General features: G+C 36.1%; 1 protein-coding gene and 1 non-coding gene across 2 annotated transcripts in view; one reads left to right on the plus strand and one right to left on the minus strand.

Moving 5' to 3' along the window:
- GABRB1 (gamma-aminobutyric acid type A receptor subunit beta1) overlaps positions 1 to 15,332 on the plus strand; it is a 416,562-nt gene that overhangs the window by 275,462 nt on the left and 125,768 nt on the right. The gene's annotated exons all lie outside the window — the stretch shown is intronic.
- Positions 13,245 to 13,348, minus strand: LOC120363846 (small nucleolar RNA U13). The gene has a single exon (XR_005579277.1). It is a non-coding gene; the product is annotated as a small nucleolar RNA U13 (small nucleolar RNA).

Raw genomic sequence — 15,332 nt, forward strand, 5'->3', positions numbered from 1 at the left:
TGATTGTGAGGCCTCCCCAGCCACATGGAACTGTAAGTCCAGTAAACCACTTTCTTTTGTAAATTGCCCAGTCTCAGGCATGCCTTTATCAGCAGCATGAAAACTGACTAATACAGTAATTGGTACCAGTAGAGTGGAGTGTTGCTGAAAAGATACTCGAAAATGTGGAACTGACTTTGGAACCGGTTAATAAGCAGGGGTTGGAACAGTTTGAAGGACTCAGAAGAAGACAGGAAAATTGGGGAAAGTCTGGAACTTCCTAGAGACTTATTGAGTAGCTTTGACCAAAAGCCTGATAGTGATTTGGACAATAAGGTCCAGGCTGAGGTGGTCTCAGATGAAGATGAGGTACTTGCTGGGAAGTGGATCAAAGGTGACTCTTGCTATGTTTTAGCAAAAAGACTGGTGACATTTTGCCCTTGCCCAAGGGATTTGTGGAACTTAGAACTTGAGAGAGATGATTTAGGGTATCTGGTGGAAGAAATCTCTAAGCAGTGAAACATTCAAGGGGTGACTTGGTTTCTGGTAAAGGCATTCAGTTTTATAAAGGAAGCAGAGCATAAACGTTCAGAAAATTTGCAGCCTGACAATGTGATACAAAAGAAAAACCTATTTTCTGAGGATAAATTCAAGCTGGCTGCTGGAATTTGCATAAGTAATGAGGAGCCAAATGTTAATCTTCAAGAAAATGGGTAAAATGTCTCCAGGGTATTTCAGAGGTCCTCACAGCAGCCCCTCTCATCACAGGGTTGGATGTATATGAGAAAATGGTTTCCTGGAATGGGCCCAGGGTCCCACGACTGTGTGTAGTCTGGCGACTTGGTGTCCTGTGTCCCATTCATTTCAGCCATGACGAAAACAGGGCAAGGTACAGCTCAGGCTATTGCTTCGGAGAACAGAAGCCCCAAGCCTTGGCAGCTTCCATGTGGTGTTGAGCCTGCAGGTGCATAGAAGTCAAGAATTGAGGTTTGGGAACCGCTGCCTAGATTTCAGAGGATGTATGAAAACACCTGGATGTCCACGGAAAAGTTTGCTTAGGGACAGGGCCCTCATGGAGAACCTATTAGAGAGTGCAAAAGGGAAACGTGGGGTCGGAGCCTCCACACAAGGTCCCTATGCAGCACTGCTTAATGGAGCTGTGAGAAGAAGGCCCTGTCCTCTAGATCCCAGAAAGGTAGGTGCAACCATTTGCACACCAACAGTTTGCACCACATCCCTGAAAAAGCTGAAGACACTCGATGCCAGCCTGTGAAAGCAACTAGGTAGGGGGCTACACCCTACAAAGCCACAGAGGCAGAGCCACCCAAGATCACACCTCTTTCATCAGCATGACCTGGATGTGAGACATGGAGTCAAGCGAAATAATTTTGGAGCTTTAAGATTTGACCGCCTTGCTGAATTTTGAACTTGCATGGACCCTGTGTAGCCTCTTTGTCTTGGCCAGTGTCTCCCGTTTGGAATGGGTGTCTTTACCCAATGCCTGTAACCCCCATTGTATCTAGGAAGTAACTACCTTGCTTTTGATTGTACAGGCTTATAGGTTGAAGGTACTTGCCTTGTTTCAGATGAGACTTTGGACTGTGGACTTTTTAGTCAATGCTGAAATGAGTCAAGACATTGAATAACTGTTGGGAAGGCATGATTGGTTTTGAAATGTGAGGACATGAGATTTGGGAGGGGCCAAGGGCAAAATGATATGGTTTGGTTGTGTCCCCACCCAAATCACATCTTGAATTCCTGTGTTGTTAGGGGGACCCAGCAGGAGGTAATTCAATCATGGGGGCAGGTTTTTCCCATGCTGTTCTTATGGTAGTAAGCCTCGTGATACCTGCTGGTTAATATAAAAGGGAGTTTTCTTGCACAAACTCTCTTCTCTTGTCTGGCACCATATGAGATGTGCCTTTCACCTTTCACCATGATTGTGAGGCCTCCACAGCCATGTGGAACTGTAAGTCCAATAAATCTTTTTCTTTTGTAAATTGCCCAGTCTCATCAGTATGTCTTTATCAGCAGTGTGAAAATGAACTAATACATGGACATGTAAAGTTTTTAAAAGTTTACTTTAAAAACTTTACTTATGGAAATAACTGAAATTATAATTGAAACTACTATACTGTTGTTACTTAATATCTTTAGGCAAAGCCCCATAAGGGCTCTAATAAACAGAAATGCTAGAAAGAGCTTTTTTGAAGAGTTTTAAACAGTATATCCTCTGAGCTTAAAACAATTTATGGAAAGCAAAGGCATTGAGAAATTTCCAGGGACTTCTCATAAAGCCTACTCTCTTAGTTTGTTTTGGGGCTGCTGAAGAGAATATCACAAACTGGGTAATTTACAATGAACAGAAATTTATTGACTCATGGCACTGGAGGCTGGGAAATTCAAGATTGAGGAGGGCCTGCATCTGGCAAGGGCCTTCTTGCTGTGTCATCCTATGGGGAAAGGACAAGAACAGGTAAAAGACTGAAAGAGAAAGAGGGAGGGAGGGGGCTGAAATCCCTCTTTTGTAATGAGCCCACACTCATGGTAATGTTGTTCATAAATTCATGAGGGTGAAGCCCTCATGGCTTAACCACCTCTTAATAATCCAACCTCTTAATATTGTTACAATGGCAACTAAATTTCAACATGAGTTATGGAGGGGACAAACATTTAAATCATCGCACCTACACACTGCAATATTTACATTAATAATATTTTACCTCTACAAATTTTCAGGCAGAGTAAGCACATGTTTTGTTTTGTTTTGGATTCTTTGTTTGTTTGTTTTTGAGACAGAATTTCATTCTTGTTGCCTAGGCTGGAGTGCAATAGTGCAATCGACTCACCTCAACCTCTGCCTCCCAGGTTCAAGTGCTTCTCCTGCCTCAGCCTCCTGACTAGTTGGGTTTAGAGGCATGCACCACCACACTGGTTAATTTTGTATTTTTAGTAAAGATGGGGTTTCTCCATGTTGGTCAGGCTGGTCTTGAACTCTTGACCTGAGGTGATCCATCCACCTTGGCTTCCCAAAGTGCTAGGATTACAGGTGTAAGCCACCATCCCCCCTGTAAGCACATGTTTTTACTTAACAACACGTTATGTGCAATCCTTACAAAATCACTTTGAGATTTTCAGGAGCACTCTGGGAAAATAAAAAACAGTTTTACATGCAAACAATATATAGATAGATAGATATAGATAAAACTGATTTAGAAATGGAAAAATCAAGCCAGGTGCGGTAGCTCACACCGGTAATTCCAACACTTTGGGAGGCTGAAGCAGGCGGATCACAAGGTCAGGAGATTGAGACTATATTAGCTAACACAGTGAAACCCCATCTCTACTAAAAATACAAATTAGCTGGGCATGGTGACACACATCTGTAGTCTCAGCTACTCGGGAGGCTGACGCAGGAGAATCACTTGAACCCAGGAGTCAGAGGTTGCTGTGAGCTGAGATCACAACTGCACTCCAGCCTGGGCAACCGTACAAGACTCTATCACTGGGAGAAATGCCTGATGTAGGTGACTTGGGGATGGGGACAGCAAACTACCATGGCATGTGTGTACCCATGCAACAATCCTGCAAGATCAGCAAATGTACCCCAGAACTTAAAGTACAATTTAAAAGAAAGTAAAATCAAAAAATTATCAAAGATTTGAATATTTAATTAAGATAGGTTTGTGGATGCCAGCTTTACAGTCACTTAAAAGTATAAATGAATCCGAGGTCAAAATTTTAAGAGCCATGGCTTTAGGATAAACCTTTTTTATTTCTTTATTAATAAAGACACACACGCAGTTGTATTTCTTTGTTTCTATTGCTCATAAAATTGTCTCAGTCCTATTAATTATAACTTTTCACCAACATAATGAACTTGTATTTCACAAAGAAAACCAGGGAGTGCAATATTGAAAATTGTCCATTATTCATAAGTATTTCAGCTGACCAGCAGAACTTATGAAAACACATAACGCAAATTTATATCCCCATATATACTCTTTTAATGTCTTTTTAAAGTGACTAAGATGTACATATTTATTAACATGTCCCAAAGCTACAACCTCTCCACAGCATAAAAAGGAAGCAAATATATATAAATATAAAAGCATACTTAGTAATCAGTGTTTAAGTGTTCTACCTAACTTAGAAATTATCTAGGTATCCAATGATTATTCATTAATTAAGTTCAATATCAGTCCTAGGCTTTAAGCAGGACATTGTAAAAATTATCTTCAAGCTGACATATCACAAAACATAATTACCATTGACATAAAGTTTGTCAGAATAATGATCCAGTTTATTTAAACACAAATTTGTATTTTTCATAATCTTAAATATTATGTAGCATAATGTGAGCATATTTTATTTATATTGGCACTTATTTATCTAAATCCATCAAGGCAGAACTCCTTTACATTGAGTCTTTATAATCTAATTCTCATAAAACGAGAGGTAAAGATCTTTTTAAATTTTTTATTTTTAATATTTGTGGGTATATAGTAGTAGGTGTATATATTTATGGGATACATGAGATATTTTAATACAGGCACAAAGACACTTAGTGTGCTTATAAATTCAGATCAATGCTTTTGCCACAGGTTAAAAGTAAACATAGAAACACAAAAACTCATGGTTCAAATATCAGACAGCCTTTCATTCCGCTGAGTACAAGACTCTCGATTGATTTGAGCTCAAAATGGACAAAAAGACTACATGTATGTGTGTGTATACATATGTTTATACACACACATATGTGCACGTATATATGTGTGTGTGTGTGTGTGTGTGTACCTGTCACCCACAGCATATGTAACTCTTATATCAATAACCTGTTAGCCATTTGTATAAATCATTAGATGATCAGATCATGAAACCAAATTCCCAGTCATTGCTGTCACCAGTGGAGAATAAGTTAGTGGCCATAAGCAAACCAGAAACAAAAACGAAACAAAAATTAGTAGAGGGAAGAAAAATAGAGAAATTCAGTCTGCAAAATTAGGTTCTGTTGCTTCTTAGGTTTCATCTCTGGGAACCAAAAGACACACCAAACTTAAGTCTCCTAATAAGATACACTGTTCTAGCAAACACATTTTACCTGGCTCTGTTAAATAATCCATTGGATATTATAGTGGATTACTTCCAAAGCAGTTTATGGGAAATCAGTTTAAAAAGATAAATTTGTGTAAAAATGTAAGACAAACATGGATTAAAGATTTTAATTAGGCTATACATGGTGGCTCACACCTATAATTCCAACACGGGAGGAAGATTGCTTGAACCCAGGAGCTCAATACCAGCCTGAACAACATGGTGAGACCCCTATCTCTACAAAAAAATAAAAAATTTACTCAGCATGGTGGTGCGTGCTTGTAGTCCCAGCAACTTGGAGACTAAGGTCAGGGAAACGCTTGAGCCCAGCAGGCTGAGGCTGCAGTAAGCCATGATCATACCACTGCACTCCAGCCTGGGTAATTGAGCTAGACCCTGTCTCAAGAAAAACAAAGAGATTTCAACTAACCCATTAATTAATTAGAGAATTAGTATGATGCTACAGGCTCATTGAAAGGAGAGTTCAAGAAGTAGGCACATTGAAAACATATAGTACACTGAAAAACAGTATACTATGTTTTTTCAGTATAGTATGTAAAAACATAGTATACTGAAAATAATTTACAAATACATGCAAATTGACAAAATTGGCCAATATCCACAGGTCAATAATCAATTGCAATTGCAATTCTACAGGTAAGAATTTGTTACATGTCTATCATTCTTAAATCATGTAGGGAATTCCAAAATAATTCATAGACAGTGAAAGGTGAGATAACTTTGACTACTAGACATCTGGTCACCTTTTTGGTTCATTTCAAAATATTTCACAATTTTTCCTACATAACAAAAGGTTAAGCCCTTTCTGAATTACAAATACAAAGGAATGTAGAGTGCTTATAAATTCAGATCTGTACTTTGCCACAGATCAAAAGTAAACATAGCACAAAATTCATGGTCATATGTTTCCCTCCTCTGATATAAGATTTCTCTTTTGATCCAACAATTCCCAATATAGAGGGGAGATACTGTGAAGATTTGAAAAGATAATATATGCAAAGCACTTAGCACTGTTTCTTTCACTTTCATATTTCAGTTGCCATATTAAATGTAGCTTTTAAATTTATCTATTAAATGAAGCAATTTATTTATAGAATATCTGAATGTGAAATTTTAGAAAATGACTCGAGAGGAGTGTTATTTTTACTTACTTTTATTAGAAAAACCTATTTTCATAAGTGATATTATAAGTTCTACATGTTTCTAAATGTACCATTTACTGTAAGACTACTGATAATTAATATGATTCATAAATATTAACCTAATAAACTGCATTTAAATATTTTAAAATATACAAACTTCAAGAATCCTTAACTGTGAGTCATTTTTTAAACCCAAATTATGATGCATATGGAATATTCAAAATTAGTTTCTGTGTATTTATTGTACAATATTTTCTTAATTAACAATTAGATTTAAAAATAAAATTTTCTCTGTACAAGATTTTGAATTTACTCATAGAATAATGATCTCCAATAAAATGTAGCTCTGATTTATGCAGTTCTTGTGTAATAGGACTGCACAATTTGTTTATTCATTTAAATAGGCAAGGTACTAAAAGAGCCTTTCATTCAGATTAATTAATTACTGGAGTTAATTGGAACATTCAGTTCCATTTTTGAGTTTCCATAACCTGAAAATGGTCATCATAACTTTTATTATTCTGAAATATAGTCATCACAGAAATTAGTTACGTTTATTCTAGGCGAAGTTCCATGTATCATTTCCCTTGTTAAGAAATATATTTTTTAACTTTAACAATATGCCCACATATTCCTTATGAATACAGTGTATTTAGGGGTTTTGTTTTGTTGTTTTTAGTTTGAGAGGTGGTGGTAGGAAAGGGAAGAGGAGAAGAAATGCGTATTTATTTACTCTGAATTTCTAGTTACTAAAACTTTATTTTAAAAAGTTTGACTACTCTAAAAGAGCACAGAACCTCTGTGCATTTTGTAATTTATTTGAACTTGTTTTTTAAGAAGCTGTAAACTTCTTGCAGTATAAATGATGTATTTGTACATAAATGGAAATAAACATGAATAAATGAATAAATTCACATTATTAATCTTTAATAAAGAACAATGTTGATAGTTTAATTACACTTTAAATGTTTAAGACGAATATTGAAGGTGTGCTCTTTCTATGTATATATGTATGTGTGTGTATACATATATATATATATATATATGTATATGTATCGTAATGATGCTAATCAAAAATATATAAAACCTATGTAGGAAATAACATCACTTGTAACAAAGTATTTTGAAATATCTTCCTTTATGTCCATGTATGTTTCAGTTTTAACAGCCCTCTAAACATTGCTTTATTTTCTTCATTTTTCACTCTGTCTTGAAGGTACAAATATAAGATGAGATTTATTTAAAGTTACTTTACCATTTATTTTTAACTGACAAAAATAATGTATTTATTATGTACAATATGCTATTTTGAAATATCTATACATTGCAGAATAGCTAAATTTCTGTAATCTACATATGCATTACCCCACATATCTTTTTTTAAAAAATCTCTTTTAGCAGTTTTCAAGAATACACTATTAACTGCAGGAGCCAATTATCTCTCTAATCCCCTATCCCCACCCAATCCCTGGTAACCAGGCTTCTAATCTCTATTTCTATGACTTTAACTTATTAGATTACACATATGAGTGAAATCATGTGGCATTTGTCTTTCTGTGCCTGTCTTATTTCACCTAACATAAGGTACTCTAGATTCATTTATGTTATTGTAAATGACAAGACTTCCTTCTTTTTTAAGACTGACTAGTGTTTCATTGTGTATCTGTATAGCACACTTTATTTATCCATTCAACTGTTAATGGAAACTTAGTTGGTTCCACACCCCTGCAATGAACATGGGAATGCAGATATCTCTTCAACAGACTGATTTTGTTTCCTTTGGCTATCTACCCAGTTGTAGGACAGCAGGATCATATGGTAGTTCTATTTTTAATTTTTTGAGGAAGTTCCATATTGGTTCCATAATGGATGTACTAATTTACATTCTCACCAACAGTGTCCTAAGCTTACCTTTTCCCACAGCGTCACCAACATTTATCTTTCATCTTTTCGATAATAACCATTCTAATGGATATGAGGTAATAATGTGACTTTAATTTGCACCTCTCTGATAATTAGTGATGTTGAACTTTTTTTTTTTAATGTACGTTGGTCATTTGTATGTCTCCTTTTGAGAAATGTCCATGCAAATCCTTTGCCCATCATTTAATTGGCTTACTTGTTTTCTTACTATTGATTTGCATGAGTTCCTTAGACATTTTGGATATTAGCCTCTTGTCAGATGTAGGGTTTGCAAATTCTTTCACTCCAAAGGCCATGTCTTCTCTTTGTTGATTGTTCTCTAAACAAGATGCCTTTGACATAATTTTTCCAGTTTACAATGTTACAAATGGAAATTAAGGAAATTTAGGTGATATTTGAAGTAGAAATTGGATTGTGATCAAATTCTCAATTGGTTGTAATACTAGCAGTGAATCAGAACCATATGACTTCATTTATCTTCCCCTGGATTTTATGTAGGGAGCTACTAAAACTGCCTGAAAATATTAATTTTAATTGCTCATGAAGTTCTCATTCTAATGATACTAATGAAAAAAATGATGTTTTAGTGTTTAAAAACACAAATCCACTTGGGAAGGCCTGGGACAGGTGTTGACATGATGTGATTTCTGCCCAGTGCTCCGAATGTCAAAATGAAGAAATTCAATGAAGCGTGGATAAATGGTGGGAAATTCAGTGAAGCACGGGTAAACAGTGGGAGCAGAAATACAAACTACCAACAGAGATTACTACAAACAACTCTATGCACACAAACCAGTAAACCTGGAAGAAGTGGATAAATTCCTGGACACCTGCACCCTCCCGAGTCTAAACCAGTAAGAAGTTGAAACCCTGAATAGACCAATAACAAGTGCTAAAGTTGAGGCGGCAATTAATAGCCCACTAACAAAAAAAAAAAAAAAAAAAAAAGCCCAGGTCCAGATGAGTTCAGAGCCGAATTCTACCAGACAGACAAAGAAGAGCTGGTACCATTCCTTCTGAAACTATTCCAAACAATATAAAAAGAGGGAATCCTTCCCAAATCATTTTATGAGACCAACATCATCCTGATACCAAAACCCAGCAGAGACTCAATAAAAAAAGAAAACTTAAGGCCAATATCCATGATGAACATAGATGTAAAAAACTTCAATAAAATACTGGCAAACATTGCAACAGCACATCAAAAAGCTTATCCATCATGAACAAGTAGGCTTCATCCCAGGGATGCAAGGCTGGTTCAACATATGCAACTCTGTATACATAATCCACCACATAAACAGAATCAAAGACAAAAAATACATGATTATTTCAATAGATGCCGAGAAGGTCTTCAACAAAATTCAACAGCCCTTTATGCTAAAAACTCTCAATAAACTAGGTATCGACAGAACGTATCTCAAAATAATAAAAGCTGGTTTACTACAAACCCACAGCCAATATCATACTGAATAGGTAAAAACTGGAAGCATTCCCTTTGAAATCTGGCACAAACGAGGATACCCCCCCACTCCTATTCAATATAATGTTGGAAGTTCTAGCCAGAGCAATCAGGCAAGAAAAAGAAATAAAGAGTATTCAATTAGGAAAGGAGGAAGTCAAATTGTCTCTATTTGCAGATGACATGATTGTATATTTAGAACACCCCATTGTCTGAGCCCCAAATTTCCTGAAACTGATAAGCAACTTCAGCAAAGTCTCAGGATATAAAATCAATGTGCAGAAATCATAAGCATTCCTATACACCAATAACAGATTAAAAGAGAGCCAAATCAAGAATGAACTGCTATTCACAGTTGCCACAAAGAGAACAAAATACCTAGGAATACAACTAACAAAGGATGTAAAGGACATCTTCAAGGAGAACTACAAATCATTTCTTAAGAAAATAAGAGAGGATAAAAATAGATGGAAAAACATTCCATGCTCATGGTTAGGCAGAATCAATATGGTGTAAATGGCCATACTGCCCAAAGTAATTTATAGATTCAATGCTATCCCCATCAAGCTACCTATTACCCTCTTCACAGAACTAGAAAAAAAAACAACTTAAACTTAAAATGGAACCAAAAGAGACACCACATAGCCAAGACAATCCTAAGTAAAAAGAACAAAGCTGGAGGCATCACACTACCTGCCTTCAAGCTATACCACAAGCCTACAGTAATCAAAACAGCATGGTACTGGTACCAAAACACAAATACAGACCAAGGGAACAGAACAGAGACATCAGAGGCAACACCACACATCTACAACCATCTGATCTTTGACAAGCCTGACAAAAACAAGCAATGGGGAAAGGATTTCCTGTTTAATAAATGGTGTTGGGAAAACTGGCTAGCCATGTGCAGAAAGCAGAAACTGGACCACTTCCTGACACCTTACTCTAAAATTAACTCCAAATGGATTAATGACTTAAACATAAGACCTAACACCATAAAAACCCTAGAAGAAAATCTAGGCAAAACCATTCAGGACACAGGCATAGGTAAGGACTTCATGACTAAAACACCAAAAGCATTGGCAACAAAAGCCAAAAGAGACAAATGGGATCTGATTAAACTCCAGAGCTTCTGTACAGCAAAAGAAAAAATCATTAGATTGAACTGGTAACCAACATCATGGGAAAAAAATTTTGCAATCTACCCTTCTGACAAAGGGCTAATATCCAGAATCCACAAAGAACTAAAACAGATTTACCAGAAAAACAAACAAACAAATCCATTCAAAAGTAGTCAAAGGATATGAACAGACAATTTTCAAAAGAAGACCTACATGAGGCCAACAAACATATGAAAAAAATGCTCATCATCACTGGTCATTAGAGAAATGCAAATCAAAACCACATTGAGATACCATCTCATGCCAGTTAGAATGACGATCATAAAAAGTTTGGAGACAACATGCTGGAGAGGATGTGGGGAAATACGAACACTTTTACACTGTTGGTGGGAGTGAAAATTAGTTCAACCATTGTGGAAGACAGTGTGGCAATTCCTCAAGGAACAAGAAATAGAAACTCCATTTGACCCAGCAATCCCATTACTGGTTATATATTCACAGAATTATAAACCATTCTATTGTAAAGACACATGGACATGTATGTTCATTGCAGCACTGTTTACAATAGCAACAACCTGGAACCAATCTAAATGTCCATCGAAGTTAGACTGGACAAGGAAAATGTGGCACATATACACCATGGACTACTATGCAGCCATAAGAAAAATGATGAGTTTGCGTCCTTTGTAGGGATGTGGATAAGTCTGGAAACCATAATTCTCAGCAAACTGACACAAGAACAGAAAATCAAACACGGCATGTTCTCACTTATAGGTGGTTATTGAATAATGAGAACACATGGGCACAGGGAGGGGAGCATCACACACTGGGGTCTGTTGAGGGGGAACAGGGAAAGGACAGTGGGGGTTACAGAAGTTGGGGAGGGATAACATGGGGAGAAATACCAGGTATAGGTGACAGGGGGATGGAGACAGCAAACCACATTGCCATGTAGGTACCTATGCAACAATCCTGCATGTTCTGCACATGTACCCCACAACCTAAAGTGCAAGAAAAAAATATATATATATATTATATATATATTATATATATATATATCACATAAATCCTCTTGTATCATGTCAACACGTGCTTTTCTCATAGGAAAGTCCAACCACTGGTCCACTCACAGTGGTAAGAAACTCAGACCCAGATTAATCACTGAAGGCCCCATTCATTTATTCTGTTGGCAAGGACAATCATTTTGTTTCTTGACAAGAAACCAACATTTTGTACTTCAAGACTATAATCTATTTGTATTCTTAATAGCAAGGGAAGAAGTGGGGCCTTAACCCATGTTTATGCTTAGACTATTTGATGTGTAAACCAGTGTTTTAGCCACTTCTCTCTCAAGCCACAGGGTGTCTAAAATTTAACAGTTAAGAAGTCCTAAAATATCTAGCCTAATTTAAGCACACTTTTAGTAGTTTCATGGTCCTGGAAATTACTCAGCTGACAATGATCAGTGGTTGTTTGTTTAGCCAATGCACTCAAAATGACTTTTAGTAAGAATTTAGTCAGAAAAAAGAAAATGGATCTTTGCCATGAACGTTTTCCAAGTAACAGTGGCATAATTTTTTTTTTTTTTTTAGATTGTAAAGTGTGTGCATTTTTTTTTCTTTTTTTTTTTATTGCATTTTAGGTTTTGGGGTACATGTGATGAACATGCAAGATTGTTGCATAGGTACACACATGGCAGTGTGCTTTGCTTCCTTCCGTCCCCTCACCTGTATCTGTCATTTCTCTCCATGCTATCTCTTCCCACCTCCCCACCCCCTCGCCCCTCCCCCATTTCCCCCCAACGGATCCCAGTGTGTAGTGCTCCCCTCCCTGTGTCCATGTGTTCTCATTGTTCAACACCCGCCTGGCGATCATTAAAAAATCGGGAAACAACAGATACTGGAGAGGATGTGGAGAAATAGGAACACTTTTACACTGTTGGTGGGAATGTAAATTAATTCAACCAGTGTGGCATAATTTTTTTTAATAAAAACATCACACTGGCCATCTTCTTTCTTCTTTAGAAAAATAAGGATTTCAGCATTTCCTTAATTTCCATATTAAATTTATTACCTTACACATCAATTCTGTGTCAGACACTGAGCTGGGCCCTAATAAATGGATCATTATGAGGTCGCTTCCTGTGGGATACTCACCATCTTTTCAGGTGGCAGTCACACAAGAAACAAGCAATCAAATAAATAAATATATGATTGTAATAATGAGAAACGTGGAGAAATATATGACAGTTTCAAACACCAAGATCCCTGTAAGTTGATGAATTTCTTCATTGAAGGAACTTATTTTGAAAGATCAGAATCATTATCGAGTATTAAATACCAATTACGTATAGAGTCAATGTGAAGGAGAGATAATCTTTATGTTCCTTTACTTTTCCTGTTGTAACTCGAACTGGAAACAGGAAGGAGGCTATGCCCAGTTCAAAGCAACATTTAAAATAAGAGTTTAAGTGGAGTTATTTTGGAATATTTTTCTTTTTTTGAATATCAGACAGGTAATGTGCTGACCTCTTAACACGGTTTGAGGGAAGTATATCTTACACATGTGTGACAAAATTAAATCATCATGCACATGTACTACAAAAGGATCTTCATTTGAGGATTTATCTGTTGGTCTAAGGATATCAAATTGGAAAGTAATGGAGAGATTAAAAATATAATAACATGTTGCCCTATTTACTTCAGCTTCTTTAAAGAAAGAATCATGGCAAGATAGATAAAAGAAGGGATTAGCAAACCTGCACATTCTGCACATGTATCCCATTTTACTTAAAGTAAAATAAAATTGAATAATTAACACAATTGATAAGAAAAAAGGAAGAGAATGGGGAAGAAAGAGAAAAGAGGGATAGGAAGGGGAGGGGTGAGGTGGGAGGAAGGGGAGGACTTGGGGTGGGAGGGAGGTGTCGGGTAAAGATGGGAGGTGTGAAGTAGAAATGGCAGGTGCAGGGTAGGGATAGGAGGAGGGGAGAGGAGAAGGGAGGGAGGAAAAGAGGATAGAAAGAAGGGAAGGAAAAGGGGAGGAAGGAACCAAGGATGGAAGGAGAAATTTTAGGAGATTGCTACAATACCACCTTCATCTCATCTTTTTTCCTTCCCCTACTTTTCCCTCCCAAGAGATAACCACTATTCTAAAATTACTGTGTATCACTTCAATGTACATTTTCTAAAATTTGCTACACATATGTGATTCCCTAAGGCATACATGCTAATCTTTCATTCTCGTAAAATTTTTACTGAATGTAGTTTTTGTAAACATCCCTTCTTGTTTTTTGTTTTTGTTTTTGTTTTTTGTTTTCCACACAACACAATGTAAGTCATACCCATGTTCATACATGTATTTCCTTCACATTTTACTGCTGTAAAGTAATCCACTGTACATATACTAGAGGGGTGTATCCACTGAGCTTTGCTGGAGCATTTGGGCGTTAACTCATTTTTGCTTTTACAAGGAGTGCTTGGGGAACACCTCTACTTGTGTCTCCTTCTGTGCAGTGAGTAGGGAACTAGAAATAGTGACTGAGTCAAGAGGTAATTACTGAATCAAGACTTTTAACGTTTACCATGGTGGGTGTATCCATTTATTTTCTCACCAAGAGTATGGCTTCTAATTTTCCCATAGGGACACAAAAATCCCATGTCATCAAACGTTAACCTTGGTCAATTTCAGATGGCTAGAAAATGGTCTCTTACTATATTAATTTATAATTTCTTTGTTATAGAAATAAATAGTATTTCTTATTTTTAAAAATACTGTTATGCTGATATACTGACCACTCCAGAATTTAACTATTTAACACTGGACCTATAAAAATGAATAGAAAACTAAATTGGTTTTATAGCTTTTAAATATGGCCATTGTTAGGAATTTATGCATACAAAAGCTCAGTGTCAGAAAGCGTGTTTTATTGTTAGTATGATATCTGGAGTGCTTAATTATTAACTTAAAAATACACCAAATCCTCTTCCTCTTTTTGTCTTTTAGAATATATGATCACCTCTCAATTAGCTTTATTTTGATGGTGTTCATTGTGATCTCCAAAAAGCAACACAGGCCTTATTTTAATTTTTTATTTCTATAACTTACACCTTCTTCCAGAAAAGTTTAACAATAAACCATAAAAATATATGTCAACAAAGATATTAAATTCAACAATACAAATGTATTCATCTAAGTAACTGAATAAGACGACAGCAAAGTTAATATAGATCAGGATACTCTTCAGTTCTGCTGGACATTTAAAAAAATATTATCGTTGAAATTCTTGTAGTTATAAGTTGATATATCACTAATGATTTGGGTATCTAGAGAAAGAATAGTTTCAAATGCAGCTTGTAAACAGTTATATTGAAAAACACTTGATTCTATAAGTAATTTAAAAATTTAAATCACAAAGTACCATTTTTAATCTATTTAATGAACAAAAATATTACAATATCCAGTTGAGAACCAGTGAAGGGAAATTAATAATCTTTGACATTATAAATTCAGCACAGTCCTTGAAGAAGGTATTTTTGACATATAAATTTTTGTATCTTTGGATATAACAATATCATTTATTAGATTCTAGCT

This window comes from Saimiri boliviensis, chromosome 3 (assembly GCF_048565385.1).
Source record: "Saimiri boliviensis isolate mSaiBol1 chromosome 3, mSaiBol1.pri, whole genome shotgun sequence".
NCBI lineage: Eukaryota > Metazoa > Chordata > Mammalia > Primates > Cebidae > Saimiri > Saimiri boliviensis.